The sequence below is a fragment of the Hippichthys cyanospilos genome, chromosome 22 (genome assembly GCF_059441005.1).
Source record: "Hippichthys cyanospilos isolate Australia breed blue-spotted pipefish chromosome 22, RoL_Hcya_1.0, whole genome shotgun sequence".
Taxonomy (NCBI): Eukaryota; Metazoa; Chordata; class Actinopteri; order Syngnathiformes; family Syngnathidae; genus Hippichthys; species Hippichthys cyanospilos.
In genome coordinates this window covers 9541792-9559286 of record NC_142390.1, presented here as the reverse complement: position 1 = coordinate 9559286, position 17495 = coordinate 9541792, and the positions used below count along the sequence as shown (strand labels likewise).

Genomic DNA, 17495 nt, shown 5'->3' with positions numbered 1-17495 from the left:
TCTTTCAGGCGTAAGTTGCTGTGAACTACGTCATTTAACGCTCTCGGTGCTATGAACGATAATACTCCTCTTAAAATAGTAATGATAATAATTATTAAACATGACTTCAAATCAACTGTAGGTTTGCTTGACTTTTACAGCATTTGTCATGACTCTTAATTTGTTTCTTTTTTGTAGACCTGTAATATACGTCAACTAAAACTGAAAATGTGTATATCTTTATCAGCTTTTGTTGTCACCCCCTTCATGTTTTTTGCTCTGTTTTTGTTGTCCACTTGTTGCTTGTGGATCCACATGTTGCATTCATCCAAAGAACAACTGCAACATCACCACCGTGTGCAAGTGTTTGATGACACATCATCAGGCTTGTCCAGTGGCAGTTTCCTTCTGGATGAAACCAAGTCTGTTTTCTCCTTTCCACAGACCATTTTCTTTATATTGGTAGGAAAAGGTAAGTAGCTCATCATTACACCTATCCTCTTTGTATAGGCGTTATAAGTCATTTTTGTCCCATCTATTTTTAACAGGTTCTTTGTTAAGGAGAAAGAGCCAGCAACCAAGCAGGACTTGTCCTCATTATGTTGTAAATTGCTGTAATTTACGTCAATTAAACCTAAAAAATGTGAATATCTTTCTCAGCTTTTGTTTTCATCCCCTTAACGTATTTTGTTTTGTTATTGTAGACCGATGCTGTCCACTTGTTGCCTGTGGCTCCACGTGTCGCATTCATCCAAAGAACAGCAACAAGCTTGCCACTTAGTAGAAGATTTTGATGAGCCATTGTGTTGCTTGGTCAAGGACCTCTCTTCATCTGGAACAAACCAAGTCTGCTTTCTCCTCTCTTCAAGGTAAGCAGCTCATCATTAAACCGATCTGTCTTCCTGAAGCCAGTGAATGTTGTGAATATAATTTCCTTTATATTTTTATCAGGCTCTTTGTTCAGGAGCAAGAGAAGGATTATCCCTGCATTGAAAAGAACAGTCCCAGTGCCCCGATCCAACCTACATGATCTGTATCCATACATACATTTTTACTATCATCAGTGTGCTCTACAAAGTTTGCTGTATGAAATACCTATTCACTCATGCATTTGTTTACATAAATTTGTATGTACCATACTCATGATTATATGTTAAATCTCTGAAATCAAACAAGCATTCATGGAGGCACCTCTACCTCAATTTGTCATGTCTGTGTCAACATTTACCCTAGCAAATCCAATTCATCCATTCATTCATTATCTTTCGGCGCTTATGATCAAGTGGACCACTAGAATGCTGGTGCCTATCCTAACTGTCTTCAGGCAGTGGGTGTGGGACACGCTCAATTGTTTACCAGCCAATCGCAACCCTTGCAAATTATGGAGTGAGAACAAATCTGCTCCAAAATCCAACCACTGCCATTCATATAGACCAGGGGTCAGCAACCCGCGGCTCTCGAGCCGCATGCGGCTCTTTAGCGCTGTCCTAGTGGCTCCTTGGAGCTTTTTTAAAAATGTTTGAAAATGGAAAAAGATGGGGGAGAGAAATATTTTTTTCATTTAAATATGGTGTCTGTAGGGGGACAAACATGACAAAAACGTCCTTTACATTTTCCAGTGCTGTAAAAATGTGTAGAATAAATACTACATTTCAACATTTCTGTCAACGAAGAATTACATCATAGCCCGCGACACGGGTTTCGATCAGCAGGGCGGGATGCTAGGCAAGTGGCCGTTGTAAACAAACCAGCGGCTGTGATGGGCCATGCATCCCCAAGGGAAAAAGAGAAAATTAGCTGAGGAAAACAGAGGATTCAACATTTCTTGGACAGAATTATTTGCATTCATTGTCAATGCGGAAATACTACCCTAATGTTTGCTCTGTAGCAAGAAGTTGTCAAAGAACAAAAAGAGCAATGTGAAACGACATTTTCGGGGAAGGTGTTCTACATTTACAGCCGAGTAGCCAGTTGGCGATGAAAAAAAAAAGTGTGATTGCATCACTTCTGCAGAATATAGAGGAGCGCAAAAATATATCTAAGTGGATTGCATCTCCAAACTCCACGACTGCTGCAAGTTTCGTTGCAACCCGGGACGCAACCCTTGCAAATTGTCACAGATGGTGACATGCAGTCATTCATCAACATATCATAACACTTATTTACAGACTTCAAAAACAAAACTGGAATAAAACAAAAAAATTGACACGCCTCTCTCTGCCAAGACAGTGAAGGAAAGAACGATTAAAATGGCAGGCAACAGCATGATCAACAAATCAAGGACATTAATTCAGCGCCAGCATACTCAATTGTTTGTGATGTGATCGATATTGAACAGACTTTGCATTTATGCAGGTATGTGGCTGATGTTTTATTTTTATAAATGCAGGCTGCATTTTATTGCCCAGATAAGGGGCACGTTATGCATGTTCCATTTTGTTGTTTTTTCGAATCCTCATAAATAAAAACTTCAAAAATCTGCTTTATTTAATTTCATCAAAGCATTGAAACATAATTCATTAATATTGTAATGATTTTAAACTTGAGGTGGCATTGCACAACAGACTAGTCATGTGGAGTGTCATTTTTGACAGGATGCACTGTCGGAAAAATAACCATTTAATCATGAAGCCTCATTATGTATTCATAGTTAACTCAATCATTTTTGATAGTATGCTAATATAGCTATTATAGATTCATTCAGCATGTGTTGCCTTCATTATAAGGCTTTTAATTTATTTGCGGCAGACATATTTGTTTTTGTTTTTTTGGTCCAATATGGCTCTTTCAACATTTTGGGTTGCCGACACCTGATATAGACAATGTTGCATGTAACATATTAATATTCCATAACAAATACAATCTCTCACTCTGACACATGAAGCCACAAGTAGTGAATCACATCAATAAACAATGTATATTTGTTAATGTATCTTTTTTCAATGGTTTGCACTTTCAATTTTTGCCAAGCTTGTTTGATCTTAGAGATTTGTTTCTATTCATTTCATTTTGTTTTGTTTGCTTAAGTCTTCATTCCTATTTTAAGATTTCTTCTTTTTTTAAGAAATCTTAATGCGGTTATTATGAGATGAAATTCTGTCTTTCCACTGTATGATACCCCCTCAGCGAAAACACTGTAATGGACTCTATGATGGAGCACTTCTGATTTAGGTGTAAGGTGGCATTTAAATGTACAGTCACAAAACGAAAACATGTTTAAAAGGAAAAAATCAATTGCACACCCCCTTCTGCTGTTTTCAAGCCTATTCTACCATTTTCCTCTGATCATTCTTAGTATTATTTTTCAGCTATTGCCAACATCCAGTTCAGCATCACTCAGTGTTGCATCCATTACGGCTTAATGATCCCAGTATACTTGAGTCCTTTACAGTTAAAATATGAAAGTGTTATACAGTGGAAACAAATGTGATGCTTTCAGACCAGATTTGTCCCCAGTCACTTCATTTTTTAATTATTACTCTTTGTGCATCTACTCATATACGTACTATCATATCATTAAATCTTCATTGTAAAATAAATTACAGCAGTTAGGATGACTTTCCACTGTATGATACACCCCCGACTAAAACACTGTAATGGTCTAAGATGCAGCACTTATATTTTAGGTGTAAAAATGTTAATATTTAAATGTATAGACATTCAACAGAAAACTTGTTGAAACTACAGAAAACAAGACACTGCACACCGTGTTCCACTGTTTATAAGCCAATTCTACCAACCAGTTTCCTTCACACCTTCTTAGCAATTATTTTTCAGCCTTTATATTAAACATCCTGTTCAGCGTCATTCAGCCCTACTTTAAGGTTTTAAGCGGCCAACATACTCAAATGCCTCATAGTTAAAAATAATTAAAATGTGTCATCCAGCGGAAACACATTTGCTGCTATAGGACGAAAATTCTTCTAGTTCATTTACTTATCTATTATGTATTTAAATTTCTTATATATTCATCAACTATTTTATCCTTGTTCCTTTATTAAGACATTTCAGCACAGTTTGTGTAATGGAATTCTATCTTTCCGCTGAATGACACCTCCTCAAACACTGTAATGGACTCTATGATGCAGCACTTCTGTTTTATGTGCAAGGTGGCATTTCAGTGCATAGTCACAAAACTGGTTATACAACACTTAAAAGCAATAAACATTGTACACTTTTTTCCCACTGTGTTCAAACATATTCTACCAATCAATATTGCTCTAGTAATTACTATACAAATTGCATATACAGCATCCAATTCAACACCATTCAGTGTTACATCGAATATGCTGCCAGCATACTTGAGTCTTTTACAGTAAAAATAACTGTCATATAGTGTAAACACCTTTGATGCAATACGGCCAGGTTTTTAAATGCCGCAGACATTGCGTTCTCTCTGGATTTTCTTAAGGTATCAAATTACAGAGCTGTTTTTTTTTTCCTTTCTGCTTCTACCTGATGTAATTCCGACAAAGTGCTCTGTTACTTTAGTTCAACAGAAAATAGAATCAAAATGAATCACGCCTTTTGAATTCCTCCTTGCCCTCTTCAAATCTGGTACAGCAACCTGTTTAAACACCCGGACTGGTCACACTCATCTACTCCAAGAACCTTGGATAAAGCAGTCAGTCCGACTGCGACCTCGCAGCTCTTCCTCTTGAGTACTGAGCAGTGGCTGTATGTTGCACTCAAAGCTCTGAAGTGTACTCACATTACACAACACAACTCTAGCAACACTTTTGTGAAGTAATGCACTTACAATGTGACTAATTCACATCATACCTCTGACAATATATGGCACTGATAAAATTTGTAAACATCATTTTGTCCCCAGTCGGCTTGATAACCTTTTGTTGAAAAACTCATACTTTGGGTCTGAAATATGGGGATACAATCTTCAGCCCCCCAATAGAATTTGAAGTTTGGCAAACAATGCATGATGCCACTGCTAGTTGACTGTTTGCTTCATCACCACTACTAAATGCTGGGAACTCACTGTTAAGCCATGTCGATGTCCGCCTAGTACGTGTTTAAAAAAAAAAAAGTAATACAAAGGCAAGATAAAAAACAAACAAAATGTGCTTTAATTTGGTCAGTAAGGATCACCTTTGTTCTCTAATTGATAAACTATCTATTACTGCATTCTTCCAAAATAAATAAAAATATACATCTCTACAAAATAGGATTTTAGTATATAACATAATAACAAATATATCAATCCCCTACCAAAGGAATTATGAAATGTGAATGAGTGTGCCTTGACAAGGTTCGGCTATCAATATGGCACACTGCAAAACTTAAACTGTGATGCTGTCTCTTCAACAGCCCAACTCCAACTAGGGTTAGGATCATGGGTCTGAACCCTCCTCCTCTCAGGATGAGGGATTGAGTCCCCTCCCCGAGAACGGAAGGTAGGTACACGGTCCTTCCATCCACAGTCCTTCCCCGCATCCTGGTCCTTCCTCCCTCTATTTGGTTGGCCACGGCGTCCATAGCGGACTTCTGTCCGACCCACATCTATTTATGTTTTAGTTTGATTTTATTGTTCTAATTATTTCTGTATATATATATATATATATATATATATATATATATATATATATATATATGATATCTGTTAATATGTATAATAGACGTACTAATTTATTAATTATTACTAGTAGGAGTACTCTGTTATGTTTTTCAGTAGTGCAGTGTTGCCTTTGATATATATATATATAATGATATTATAAAAGTTGAAATATGTACTTCATTTTTTACTTATATTTTATAGTTGTTTAATAAACATTTTTTTAAAATATTTTTTAAGTGTGACTACTCAAATTATATCTATCTGGAGATTATCAAATGTGTGTGCTAAAACAAAGTTTCGGCTCCCAAAGAGCTGTCCTCAGGTTAATGGCACACCAACAACAATAACTAAACTAACTATCCTTTCTTTGGGCTGTTGCTCCCTCTGTGTCTTCCTCCCTACTGTTGGGTTCTTGCTTGTGCGCCTCTATTTATAGAGGGCAGCTCTTGCAAATGCACACCTCCAATTGGATCACACTTTCTTTTACTTAATATGATGTCCTTCTCTTTTCTTTTTCCATGTTTATTCCCATTATTAAGGTTAATTATATTATGTATAATATTGGTAATCTTGTATTGTTTATCACTATCTTATCTTCTTTGTCCAACTATTGACTCTGATTATAATTAAATACATTTTCCTTAGATCTTAACTTATATATTACAGTCTTGGAATGAATTTGTGTTGTTTAATTAAGTATATAAATAAATATATATTAACGCATAGAGGTTCAATACAAAGTAAAATATATTATGGTTAAATTTAGGGTTAAATATAAGGAGTAACTAGGGTCAAGATTAGGGTTGAAAGTACGAGGTATAGATTAAATTTAGAACGAAGAGCTATGTTTTTATTAAAAATATTATCTAGATTTATTCTATTTTGTGATTAGATTTGGGATTGTATTCAAGAAATAAGTTTGAATTTAGAGGTTGGACATAGGGTTATATTTTAGAAGTTAGGTTAAGTTTAGATGTAGGACATAGGGCTAGTGTTAATTTTGGAGATGTGGAGTCAAATTTAGAAATGGAAGTAGGGTTGGCTTTTAGGAACAGAATTGAGTTATGGTTAAGTTTGGAGTTTTAAGTAGGAGGTTTATGTTAGATGTAAGATTATATTTGTTATTAGGGTTGGGTGTAGATCTAAATTTGAGAGGTAGGGTTAGGTTTAGGAATAGAAAATTGGACTGGGTTAGGGTTAGTGGGTTAGAGTTGTGATAAGGGTTAGGGTTAGGGTAAGCGATAAGAATTGGATTGGAGTCAAATTTAGACGGGAATATGAGTTATGGTGAAACTATAATAATATAAAGTTAGGGTTAGATAACAAATACTCTGTAATAGAATTCGTGTAGGGATAGAGTTTATGAAATAACGTTAAATTTGGAAATGAAAGAATGGATTTATGGTCATGTTAGAATTAATTTTATGGATTCAGGATTAGCTTTTAAATTTAGGATTCAAATTCAAAAGATGGAGTTAAATTTTGGACGTAGAAAATTGAATTTCGGTTAGATTTAGGGCGTTAATTAAGAGGTATGATTAGATGTAAAAGTTAGATGTTGGTCAGAGGTTAAATTTAGAAATAGAAATAAGAGCAGGATTATCGATAGAAAATGGGGTTGAATGGTTGAATTTTTTTAAAAGTAGATTTAAGGATGAGGGTTCAGGTAGAAATATTCCTAGGGTCGGATGTTAGGTTTCAATCAATAAGGTTTAGCTTTTGTTTAATGTCCCTGCTATTGATTTCCCCAGTTCAAACCATTGGGGACCTTAGTCCCAATAGCCATATTCATCTTCTTTCCATAACTTCCCTAGCTTTTCTATCTGTCCAAGTTGGGTTTCATTGAAGGCCTGCTACACGGATCAATTCTACATTTAAAACAAAGTGTTGTACCATAGGTCTTTCCTACTCTTTTTTTTTATTATTAATATCATATCTTTGTTGTATCAATTGTGTCATTAGGGAATTCCCAGTTTCTCCCACATATTTTATCACATAATTTTTCCAAATGATTACGTATACACAGTTTCTGTCTCGGGCTGAAATTTTGTTCCAATTTGATGATGCTTCTGTCATAAATAATAGACAAAATGCAGTTTTGTCAAATGTATACTTAGTGGTTGAGCCTTGGGAAGCAGTAAAGGTGGTAATTTAGCTTGTACTAATAAATCATTTAGGTTTTTATTCCGTCTGTAGGCTGATATTACCTTTAAATTTGGCATCCATCCTGCTTATTGTTGAAAATCTGATTCAATGTTCTTAGTAGAATATTTCCACCGACGAAAAGGTAGTGATGAGTGGGATCCTTGTTTTAGGATTTCTTTCTCGTCTATCTTTGAAGGTTTTCAGGCAGTGTCTCAAAAAGGTTCTTGAGTAGCTTCGTTTTTGCAGAGCTGTAAATAGAGTTTTGGCCGCTGTTAAAAAGTATTCCTATTTAGTACAAGTTCGATGGAAGCTGAATATCTGTGATTTCACTAATCCTCCAAGTGTGGTCTGGGTGGAAGCTCTTCTTATGCATGGGTATCAGTGACTTTGAAGTGTACCTTTATTTGTAATTATGATCTAGGGCAAATTTTTCTCCTTTGTAGGCAGTCGAATCGAAAATAATGTTTCTTGATTAATTTCAGTTTTCAATTGAATTGAGGGGTCAAAACTTATACTGTGACGTCTCTTAAACAGCCCAACTCCAACCTAGGGTTAGGGTAGGATTAGAATTAGGGTTGGGTTAGGTTGAATGAAAATCATCAGCACAAACTTTGAGCAAACTGAATGCATGGGCACACTGGACTAGATGACCCTTCTTGAATCATAAAACATGATATATAGTAATCCAGGCATTATTTAAATACTGTGAGGAAATTTAAACCTTTACCTACATGCCCCCTCCTGCATAGGATTGGATGGGGGGGGTAATCACCTTCATATTGAAATAGACAAGATATGATCATAAAAAAGCGTTGCTGGCACATCATTTTTTCGCTGGGCTACCAGGGGCGTTGATGGTACTTTATATTAGTATAGGCAAGGGTTAGATATATAATTCTCAGGATGAGGTAGTTATCGAACATAAGGACTCTGGGTCGGCGTGAGCATAGCTGCGCCAATCTTCACTATGCCATCCTCCACCATCTAACACATATCCGGCTTGAAAATGCCTTCCGTTGGTCCAATATTCATACCTAAATATTTCCTCGATTCACCTGGTTCCACCATTTGAATCAATTTCCCATCAATGGACCTTGTCCGATCACTGTAAACAATCTGTTCTTCTGTTGGGAACCCATAGCATTTCTTTGGCTGCGGATGGGCACTGACAAAAAAGCGGCCCTTGTCTGGCGAGGTGCTTTTGCCCATGCATGTGGGCCTGACGCACTCGTAGTAGGCCTGCAGCCACTGTGGAAAGAAGATGTTGATTAACTGATAGTCAGGAATGGAGTTTTGCGAGTAGACCGCTTTCACCTGAACCAAGTTCTGATCACATCCTCCTCAAGTGTCAGTGCAAATGTGCCGATTTGCAGGATCTCCGTTTTGTGCTGGCTGACCCCGACAAGAACCTTCCCATCCATGGGTTTGCGTTTTACTCACTCTTGCACCTGTGGGACAGACAGAGGCAAAGTCAAACACGCCCAGCAAAGCGACGGTGTCTAAAAAGCTGTTTGGAGGCTCACTTACCAACATTCCTTCTACCGCTTTGACAGGGGATGCTGTTGTGTACCGTGCACTGAAAAGATGTCTCTGTATGACTTCTTTTTTTGAAAGAGGTCTACACATGACTTCTTTTCGTCTGCGAAGCCCTTTGAGACTTTGGTGAATTAGGGCTATACAAATAAAATTTGATTGATTGATACCGCGCCTGGGTGCTAAATGTGCCTTAGCACTAGCAGGTCTTTGCAGTAGTAGCGGTGAAGGGTTCTCTCCTTGCTCACTTTGGTGCCGTCCAGAAAGTGCCCGTATGTGCGAAGGAATGTCTCCTTGTCCACATGCAGAAGCTCAATTTCTCAATTTCAGATGTCAATTTCTATACACAAATCTGGGGTCGAAACGCGAAGACAGGCAGGAAGGGGGGGGCATTTATTGGTAGGTCAATTTTGGCATGAACCATAGCTATTGGGCAAGAAGATCCTAAGTGCCATGCTGGGGTTAGTAAAAAGGGCTAAAACGTTAATTCAATTAATAGCACAAAACACACTATAGTAAAGAGTCACGCAATAACAAACATATTTATAGATATTCTCATTCAATATAGCCTATTCTGTTCATGCCAATTTCTAGGAGCAAATTTTTCTCCAAAGATGACACTAAGAAATAAATAAATGAATACAAATTAAAACATATCAAATAATTTAGGGCCCTTTCATTATCCCTTGTATTGTTCATTAAGACTATTTGGCTTTAAAGTTCGTAATATATCTATCCATTTCTGCTCAGCTGCTTGTCTCTGCACCCGAGTCTAACAACCGTTCGTCACCAAACCAAGGCTCTGCACGTTATGGGTTCCATGATATTTAAAATGTGTATATAATGTAGAATTGGCATTACCGATTTTCATTTCATAAAATGTTGTTTTATTCTTTATCCAAGCATATTGCCCGATTCACCAATATAAATTTTGTGGCAGAAATGGCAAATTATGGTATACACTACGTAACCAGTTTGAGAATTTATATCAAGTGTTCAAGTTAGCCCGACCTGGTTATGTATTTTGAAGATGAGGTAAATCTGTAAATGATATATCTGCATTCATTTCAACTCTAATAATGTAGCCTTTTTTTTAAACTTACTTTGTACAAAATATCCTTTGAATTGTAATTGTGTCTATCGGCCGTTTTCAAACAATAATTAATATAAAACTCCAAATGATTGGTTGTCTTATTAAATTTATCTTTAAATTAATATTTTTACTTTTAATTTATAAATTAGTAATTTGGTATCATCCGCATATGTTGTGATCAGTGGTATGAGGTTTTTATTTCTTTTTGGTTGTATTATGGAATTATGCAATATTATTCTTAACTTCTTATTTTATTATTTCATAGAAACTTTTTCAAACAGTCTCGGGTCCTCAACACTGAAAATAGTATTAACTGAGATTTGATTAAACTTTTATAAGTGTGTCTGGGATGGTAACCTGTTTTATGTAGTGCATGTCTGTCTTTTTCAAAAAATAATGTTTTTGCTAAATTCCTATAGGCCTCGTCAGATTGTTCTAAAAAATATGCATGTATTGAAAAATTCTATAGAAGATTGTAGATTATGATTCAATCTTATTATGTTGCATATTTGAAAATTTACAAACGTAATTAATTGTGTCTGTGTCCTTTCCCATATCCCGAAGATGTCATCCAGGTATCTGTAATTCAGAGTTGGTTTGATGGTGAGTCCGCGGAATGCCGTTTCCTCCCAGTCTGCCATATATGCTAAATCGGCATACGGTGGTGAGTACTTGTGCCCCATCGTGCAACCACGAAGTTGTAAATAGTGCTTCCTGTTAAAAATGAATAACTTCTTGTAAGTGTAAAATTAAATAATTCACGCAATTATATATCAGGTCTTTCCAAAATAGGGTATTAAAAGTTTTTCGTGTGGCAGTTGGCCAAGTTATTTTCTATAATTGTGTAGAGTGATTTCACATCTATGGATAATAACAACGCCTCTTTGGCCACCAGAAGGTTAGGGTAAGGGGGTTTGGTTTTAGAGTTTGATTTATGGATTAAGATTAGGGTTAGGGTTTAAATTATTTCGGTAAGGGTTAAACTGCCAAGGGTTAGACTGCCATTTTTTCGGCTGGCCGGGGAACCAGGGCCATCGGCGGACTTTGTCATTTTCTCCTCTCGTTCTTGGAACGAGGGGCGGGGCGTCCGCCGAACTTTGCCATTTTTCTGGACGGCCAGGGAACCAGGGCTGTTGGTGGGGCTTTGCCATTTTCATTGCCTGCCGGGTAACCAGGGGCGTCAACGGGACTTTGTCGTTTTTCTGGCAGGCCGTGGAACCAGGGCCGTCGACCGGACTGTGTCATTTTCCCCAGTCTATAGTGGAACCAGGGGTATCAGGGGGATTCTGCTGTTTTTCTGGCTGGGCTACCAGGAGCATCCGCAGGCCTCTGCTGTTTTTTTTTTTTTTTCTGGCCGGGCTACCAGAGGCGTCCCGCTTTTTCCACTACCACAAGTTACCCCTGGTAGCTCCGGCAGGTGGAGTCCGAGGCAGGGTCCTGGTGATAAAAGTTTGGATCGAGGGGTTACATACAATAGATCGCAGCAATAGAGCTGCTCTGCTACACACGAAACCCTGACCCAGAATCAAAGCTCTCTGGGCCAATGTTTCTTTGCCCGCTTGCAAGTCGTTCACATGGTGGACACTGGGACAAAAGACAAAATGAGCAAGAATGCACACTGACAGCTATCAGGTCTTGAAGAAAAGCCCCTCTCCACTCTTTATTTTTGCAAGTTAAAAACAAACTTCTGACAAGAAAACCCTAATGATTGCAAAGCTCACACGTTCCACTTGCAGTCAGGAATTTAACTGCTAAATTGGCTACATGCTTTAGCCCTTGGGAGAATGCATCGCACAGCTTTTACAAAATAAATAAATAAAAAGGTAGTGGGTGTAAGAATTTAACAACATTTTCAAATTTTCCATACGCAACATGGTAGTGTTGGGCCAACTGTCAACAAGGTTGCTCGCGCTGTACAATTTCTAACAATCTAGTACTGCGGAATTGTATTAATAAAATGCTCTATGTGGGTGACTATAAATAATATGTTTGGAGATTATTTTCATTGTCTTCACTGCCACATTTATTTTATTATAACATGTTGATAGGACCAAATTAAAAAAAAAAAAACACTATTTGTAAACTGGAAGTGGGATTTTTTTTTTTCCAAGTATGCCAGACCTTTAACACTGTCAGGCTCAAATTATTATTTTTTTTCTTCAAACTTCTAAGAAAACAAGAAGTTTCCTTAGCTCCGCATAACCAAAGGCAGCCACTAAGCTCACGACGCTGTCCCCTGCTGGTCAATTCCCAGGAAGCCCTCAGCCACAGGACGTATGATACTCCACAAAGGTCACGACGGTGCCCCCCTGCTGGCCCAGGAAGCCCTCAGCCACATGGCAAATAATACTCATATCTGTGCTGCTCAAGTCTTCATTTGTGGAACTTCTCACTGTCAGCGTCTCATCCAGTTCAGTCCTGCAAAATAATGAAAATTCAAGATCTAGCTCCCTTTTGAAAATATTACCAGTTTGTTTTTTTGTTTTTTTTGGGGGGGGGTCTACATACTGGGCCAGCCTTTGCAAGAAGCAGGCTCCTCTTCCAGTATTTTAGCCCCTCAACTTGCTTATTTCTCTTTGGTGCATCGCATCAGAAGCTTCACTGTGACTGCCTATGAAGCAAGAGGAAAAAAAAATGGAGCGCTTCTATTTGTCAGTTTGAACTAGGGCTGCACGATGGTCTCCGAAATAATAATCAAGGTTAGTTTGGTCAATATTGAAATCACAATTATTAATTAATGATTATTCATCATGGTTTAATCAAACATGTCTATCTATTGCCCTATTTTTTAAACAAGTGTTCAACGTTTGATACAGATAATAAACTACAATAAATAAATAATAATTATGGCAAAAACACACAGGGCAACACAGTGAAATTACTTGCTGAGTGCAAACCAATGAAGAAAAAGAAGCCTACTTAGAGCCAAGCATACTATTTACTTTGAAGCAAATTTAATAAATTGGCAGTGCCGGGGTGAAAAAAAAAATAATTGCACTAATCCGTGCGCACGGTTTCGTAATCCGTACCCACGGTTTAGTAATCCGTTTCCTCAATTTATTAATCCGTACACACGGTTTACGAATCCGTGCGCACAGTTTACTAATCCGTACACACGGTTTACGAATCCGTACCCACTGTTTACTAATCCGTTTTCTCAATTTAATAATCCGTACGAACGGGTTAAGAATCCGTACGCATAGTTTATTAATCCGTACACACGGTTTACTGTTCAGTAGTGAGCACGTCTGTTAGCCGCGGATCTGTCAAGGTAAATTCGATGTTTCTATTATGTTTGTATTACTGTATATTGTTATTGGCATGTCGTACAGTGTTCTTTGAACAACGTTTAATTATGTCGTGACTTTCTTGTTTCATCCTTTTTAAACACGATGTCGACCATATTGGCGTATTAGCAGCCAACGGTTACCATAGCCCGCTAAACTTCTTTGCATCTCTCGCGCTTCACGTTTTAACATTTACAGCATTTTTAAAACATTCGATCGCTCGTCGCAAACCGTCACCCTATCATGACAGCCCGTTTCCTCGGCTGGCTTCGACTTTCAGGAGTTGTCGAGTGATCGCCATCCAAGGGGACAATTTCGCTCTGACGTCACAATTGCAGACGAGCAACACGGCTGCGATACATCAAACACGGTAAGTACCTTGTCCGTCTATTTTTATTTTACAATATGTCGTGTTAATGCACTGCTGTGTATGCCTTGGATTGGATGCCTTGTTTGCATCCAAAACTCGCTACTAGGATATTCGGTCCTCATTATTATTTCTATGCTAATATGTACAACGCTGCCCATGGCTAATAAAATGCGTATGTATGTACATGTCCAAACGATGGAAACTTCAATTCACGTTGACAGTCATGCGCTTCTTTCGTCGTGGCACGCTTCTTTTTTGTGAATGTGCAGAATCACGTTTCCAGATGTGTGTAAAGTACTGAATCTTGTCAGTTAACATTTGCAATGACAATGAAACGGTTGGCGTTCTGGGATCCGCTGAGATCCTGTGGTTTTTAAACAGAGCTTGCGTATGTTGAAAGTTGTGAAGCGATAGCAGCTACTATTAAAATTCACATGTATGCATTATGACATCCTTTATTGCTGACAGGGTTTGACCCAATCCTCATTGGAGAAGAGGACATTCCACCCAAAATAGCAAAAGCTACATAAACATCTTTGATCAAGTACTGTAAGTACTCTTATCTGCAGTTGTTTTTTTTTAGTGATAAAATTTTCGTGGTGTTTTTTTTTTTTTTTTTTTTTTTTTTAAAGTCAATACAGTAATGCCAAATCTTGAGGACTTGAACTGTGTCAATGACCAGCTAAATCTGTCTCGGACCATTTTCAATTAAATATGAATAAATTAAACTTTTATGAATTTCACACACTTGTAAAGAAATGTGTTCTCAACGTGTGTTCTAAATACAGTATAACCATAGTTCAAACATTTATTAAACCTATTCCTTTGACATGTCAATAAATATGATCATTTGTATTTAAAAAAGAAAACTACATGATCGTATATTCCACAATGTAAAACATAAAACAGAATTCTGCTCCTCTTTCAGAACTCAAATGATTAACTTCAACTTATAGAGCTTTATTTTCATTTGGGTCTGAACTACAAGCACATTCTGCATGTGCTGAGCTCCAAACACATGATTACTCTTAGTTTGAGGTCCCTTAAGCGAATTCTTAGGAAGCAAGGATTGTTCCGCCGAATCCATTTTGATGACCCAGAGATGCTTGTGGACTTCATCAGGGAGGAGCTACAAGGATCTGGAGCATTGCATGGCTACAGGTGGATGTATGCAAAGTGCAAAGAAAGGGGACTGCATGTACGAAAGGAAGATGTACAACTGCTCCTTTCCGCAAGTGACCCAGAGGGCACCAACTTTAGAAGGAGACGAAGACTGTTCCGCCGCGCATACTTTGCTAGGGGGCCAAATTTTGTATGGCATGTTTACTCCTATGACAAATTAAAGCCATTTGGCATTTGCATCAATGGAGCAATTGATGGATTTTCACGGCGAGTTCTGTGGCTGAATGGATACCACACAAGCAGTGATCCTAAAGTTATTAGTGGTTACTTTCTTGAAACAATTAAGGAATTAGGTGGATGTGCGCACATCATGAGATCTGACATGGGGATGGAAAACAGTGGTGTTCGAGATATGCAGCAATTCATTCGACGAAACCACATTGATGTGCATGCTGGGGACAAGAGCTTTGTTGTTGGAAGAAGCACATCCAATCAGAGGATAGAGAGTTGGTGGGGTTTTCTCCGTAGAGAGAGTATGGAATTCTGGCTGGACCTTTTCCACATACTGAAGGATGAAGGACATTATGACGGAGACCTCTTGGACAAGAATCTCATGTTGTTTTGCTTTCTTGGTTTAATACAGGCAAGTCACAACTTTTCACAGGCACTATGTAGACATGTCAAGCATTTGTGCATTACTCATTGTAGGTTTGATTGCTATTCTATGCTTATTGGAAAGTAAATTAAAATATGTAGTTGAATAACTACCAGTATTCATAACAAAGAGGATTATGTCTGCCCCTCTACACTCAAATAATGTTGAAATCACTTAATGCCAGCATTTTCTTTACCCTTGGCCAAAGATGTCTGAGGACATACTCAAGATTAGATCTGTTGCACACTGAACTGAGATTCAACTGAGAAATAGGTTTCAATTGTTTAGTAACCTATTTAACCAATTACAAAAGTTGTTTTTTGTAACTCCTGTAGGATGACTTGGATGCAGTCAAGGATGTATGGAACGCTCATCTGATTCGTCCATCCAAGAATGAGCATGTCCCTCATGGTCGGCCTGAAGCAATGTTCATGGTCCCTGAGCTTTATGGAACCCAGAACTTTTTGTGCCAGGTGGTTGAGGAGGACTTGGTGACATATGAAGATTACTGTATCCAGTGATGTTGCTTGTGATGCTGATGTCTTCACTTTGTGTACACACATAATGGCACAGAACAATCTCCAAGTCCCAGTGGATAGATATATGGCCATGGACAACTATCTTAAATTGAAAGAGGAGCTCAATACACTTTTAAGCTTGTCGTAGATATTGTTGTTAAAAGGATTCAAATTAATTCTACAATTTTTAGCGTATGTATTAAACTATTCAATGAATTAACTTTGTCTAAAGTCATTTTGTGTGACCTTCTACACACCACAAGTGATGCTCATATGCAAGGTGGAACACCTGTTTTGCAACTGATTTAGCAGCAGGAAAGTAACGTAACACCCCGTCCCACTTGCATTCACCTGAGCAGCAAAAGAAAAAGCAGGTGAACATCCCTGATCCAGAACATATAATTAGAACTATAACCATGTTAAGCCAAGTAATATTCCCACCACCATAATAAATGAGCTTTTCAATTAAATGATCTTGAAATGCTTTGGTAGATTTAGAAAAAGTTTGGGGTTTGAACCTGGATTCTACTCACTAAGGCTGCACTACTGAGCTTCTTCACACTTCCACTATTGAGCTGGCACCTCTTCAATTCACCATTGTCAAGCCACCTCAGCCATCAATGAACAAACTCATCCGCAGACATTATAATATACATATGCTGTGCATAATATTGTATCTAAAAAAAAAAAAACCTAGATTCAAAGAGACTGATGTCATTCTGCAGTTGCACAGCTGGAAATTAACCATAAGCTTTTAAAATATCCTTTGCACTCAAAATTGAAATAAATAAATGTTGGCCAGTGTAATTTCTAGTCAAAAAATGGAATTCAGACATGTTTTTAATTATTTAGACGGCTATCTGACAGGCAGCCCCCATCACCCATTACTGTATATCCACTGCCCTTATTTCACAGCATGTGTAATTCCACTAATATTTTCTGTAAAATTTTGTGAAGTGTACATGCATGCTTGTACACACATGGGAATAGTACATCAAATAATTTAAATTGATGATATATACTGCAAATATATTGCGTAGTTGTATTTATGGCTTCGTCCATCCAAATTAGTTTAGCTTATTTATAATCATGTTTAAAAAAGGCTGCAACCTCCAACAGTCAATAGTATGCATGAAGTATCGTGTCAAGATCTTGAATTGACATTCAAAGCAAAATTTAAGCTTCTTGAAATCAACGTATATACAGGTAATGAAAATAACT

At 37.6% G+C, this 17495-nt stretch overlaps 1 long non-coding RNA gene and 1 pseudogene across 2 annotated transcripts; one reads left to right on the top strand and one right to left on the bottom strand.

Annotated features, from left to right (window-relative positions):
- Positions 1–11974: 11974 nt before the first annotated feature.
- Positions 11975–13952, bottom strand: LOC148405830 (uncharacterized). Its single transcript, XR_015864216.1, has 3 exons — positions 13847–13952; positions 12831–12933; positions 11975–12740 (listed from the first exon to the last, which is right to left on the bottom strand). It is a non-coding gene; the product is annotated as an uncharacterized LOC148405830 (long non-coding RNA).
- Positions 13342–16494, top strand: LOC148405829 (uncharacterized; annotated as a pseudogene). The gene is made up of 5 exons (XR_015864215.1): positions 13342–13593; positions 13890–13979; positions 14448–14528; positions 15102–15744; positions 16092–16494. The product of XR_015864215.1 is annotated as an uncharacterized LOC148405829 (transcript).
- Positions 16495–17495: the final 1001 nt, after the last annotated feature.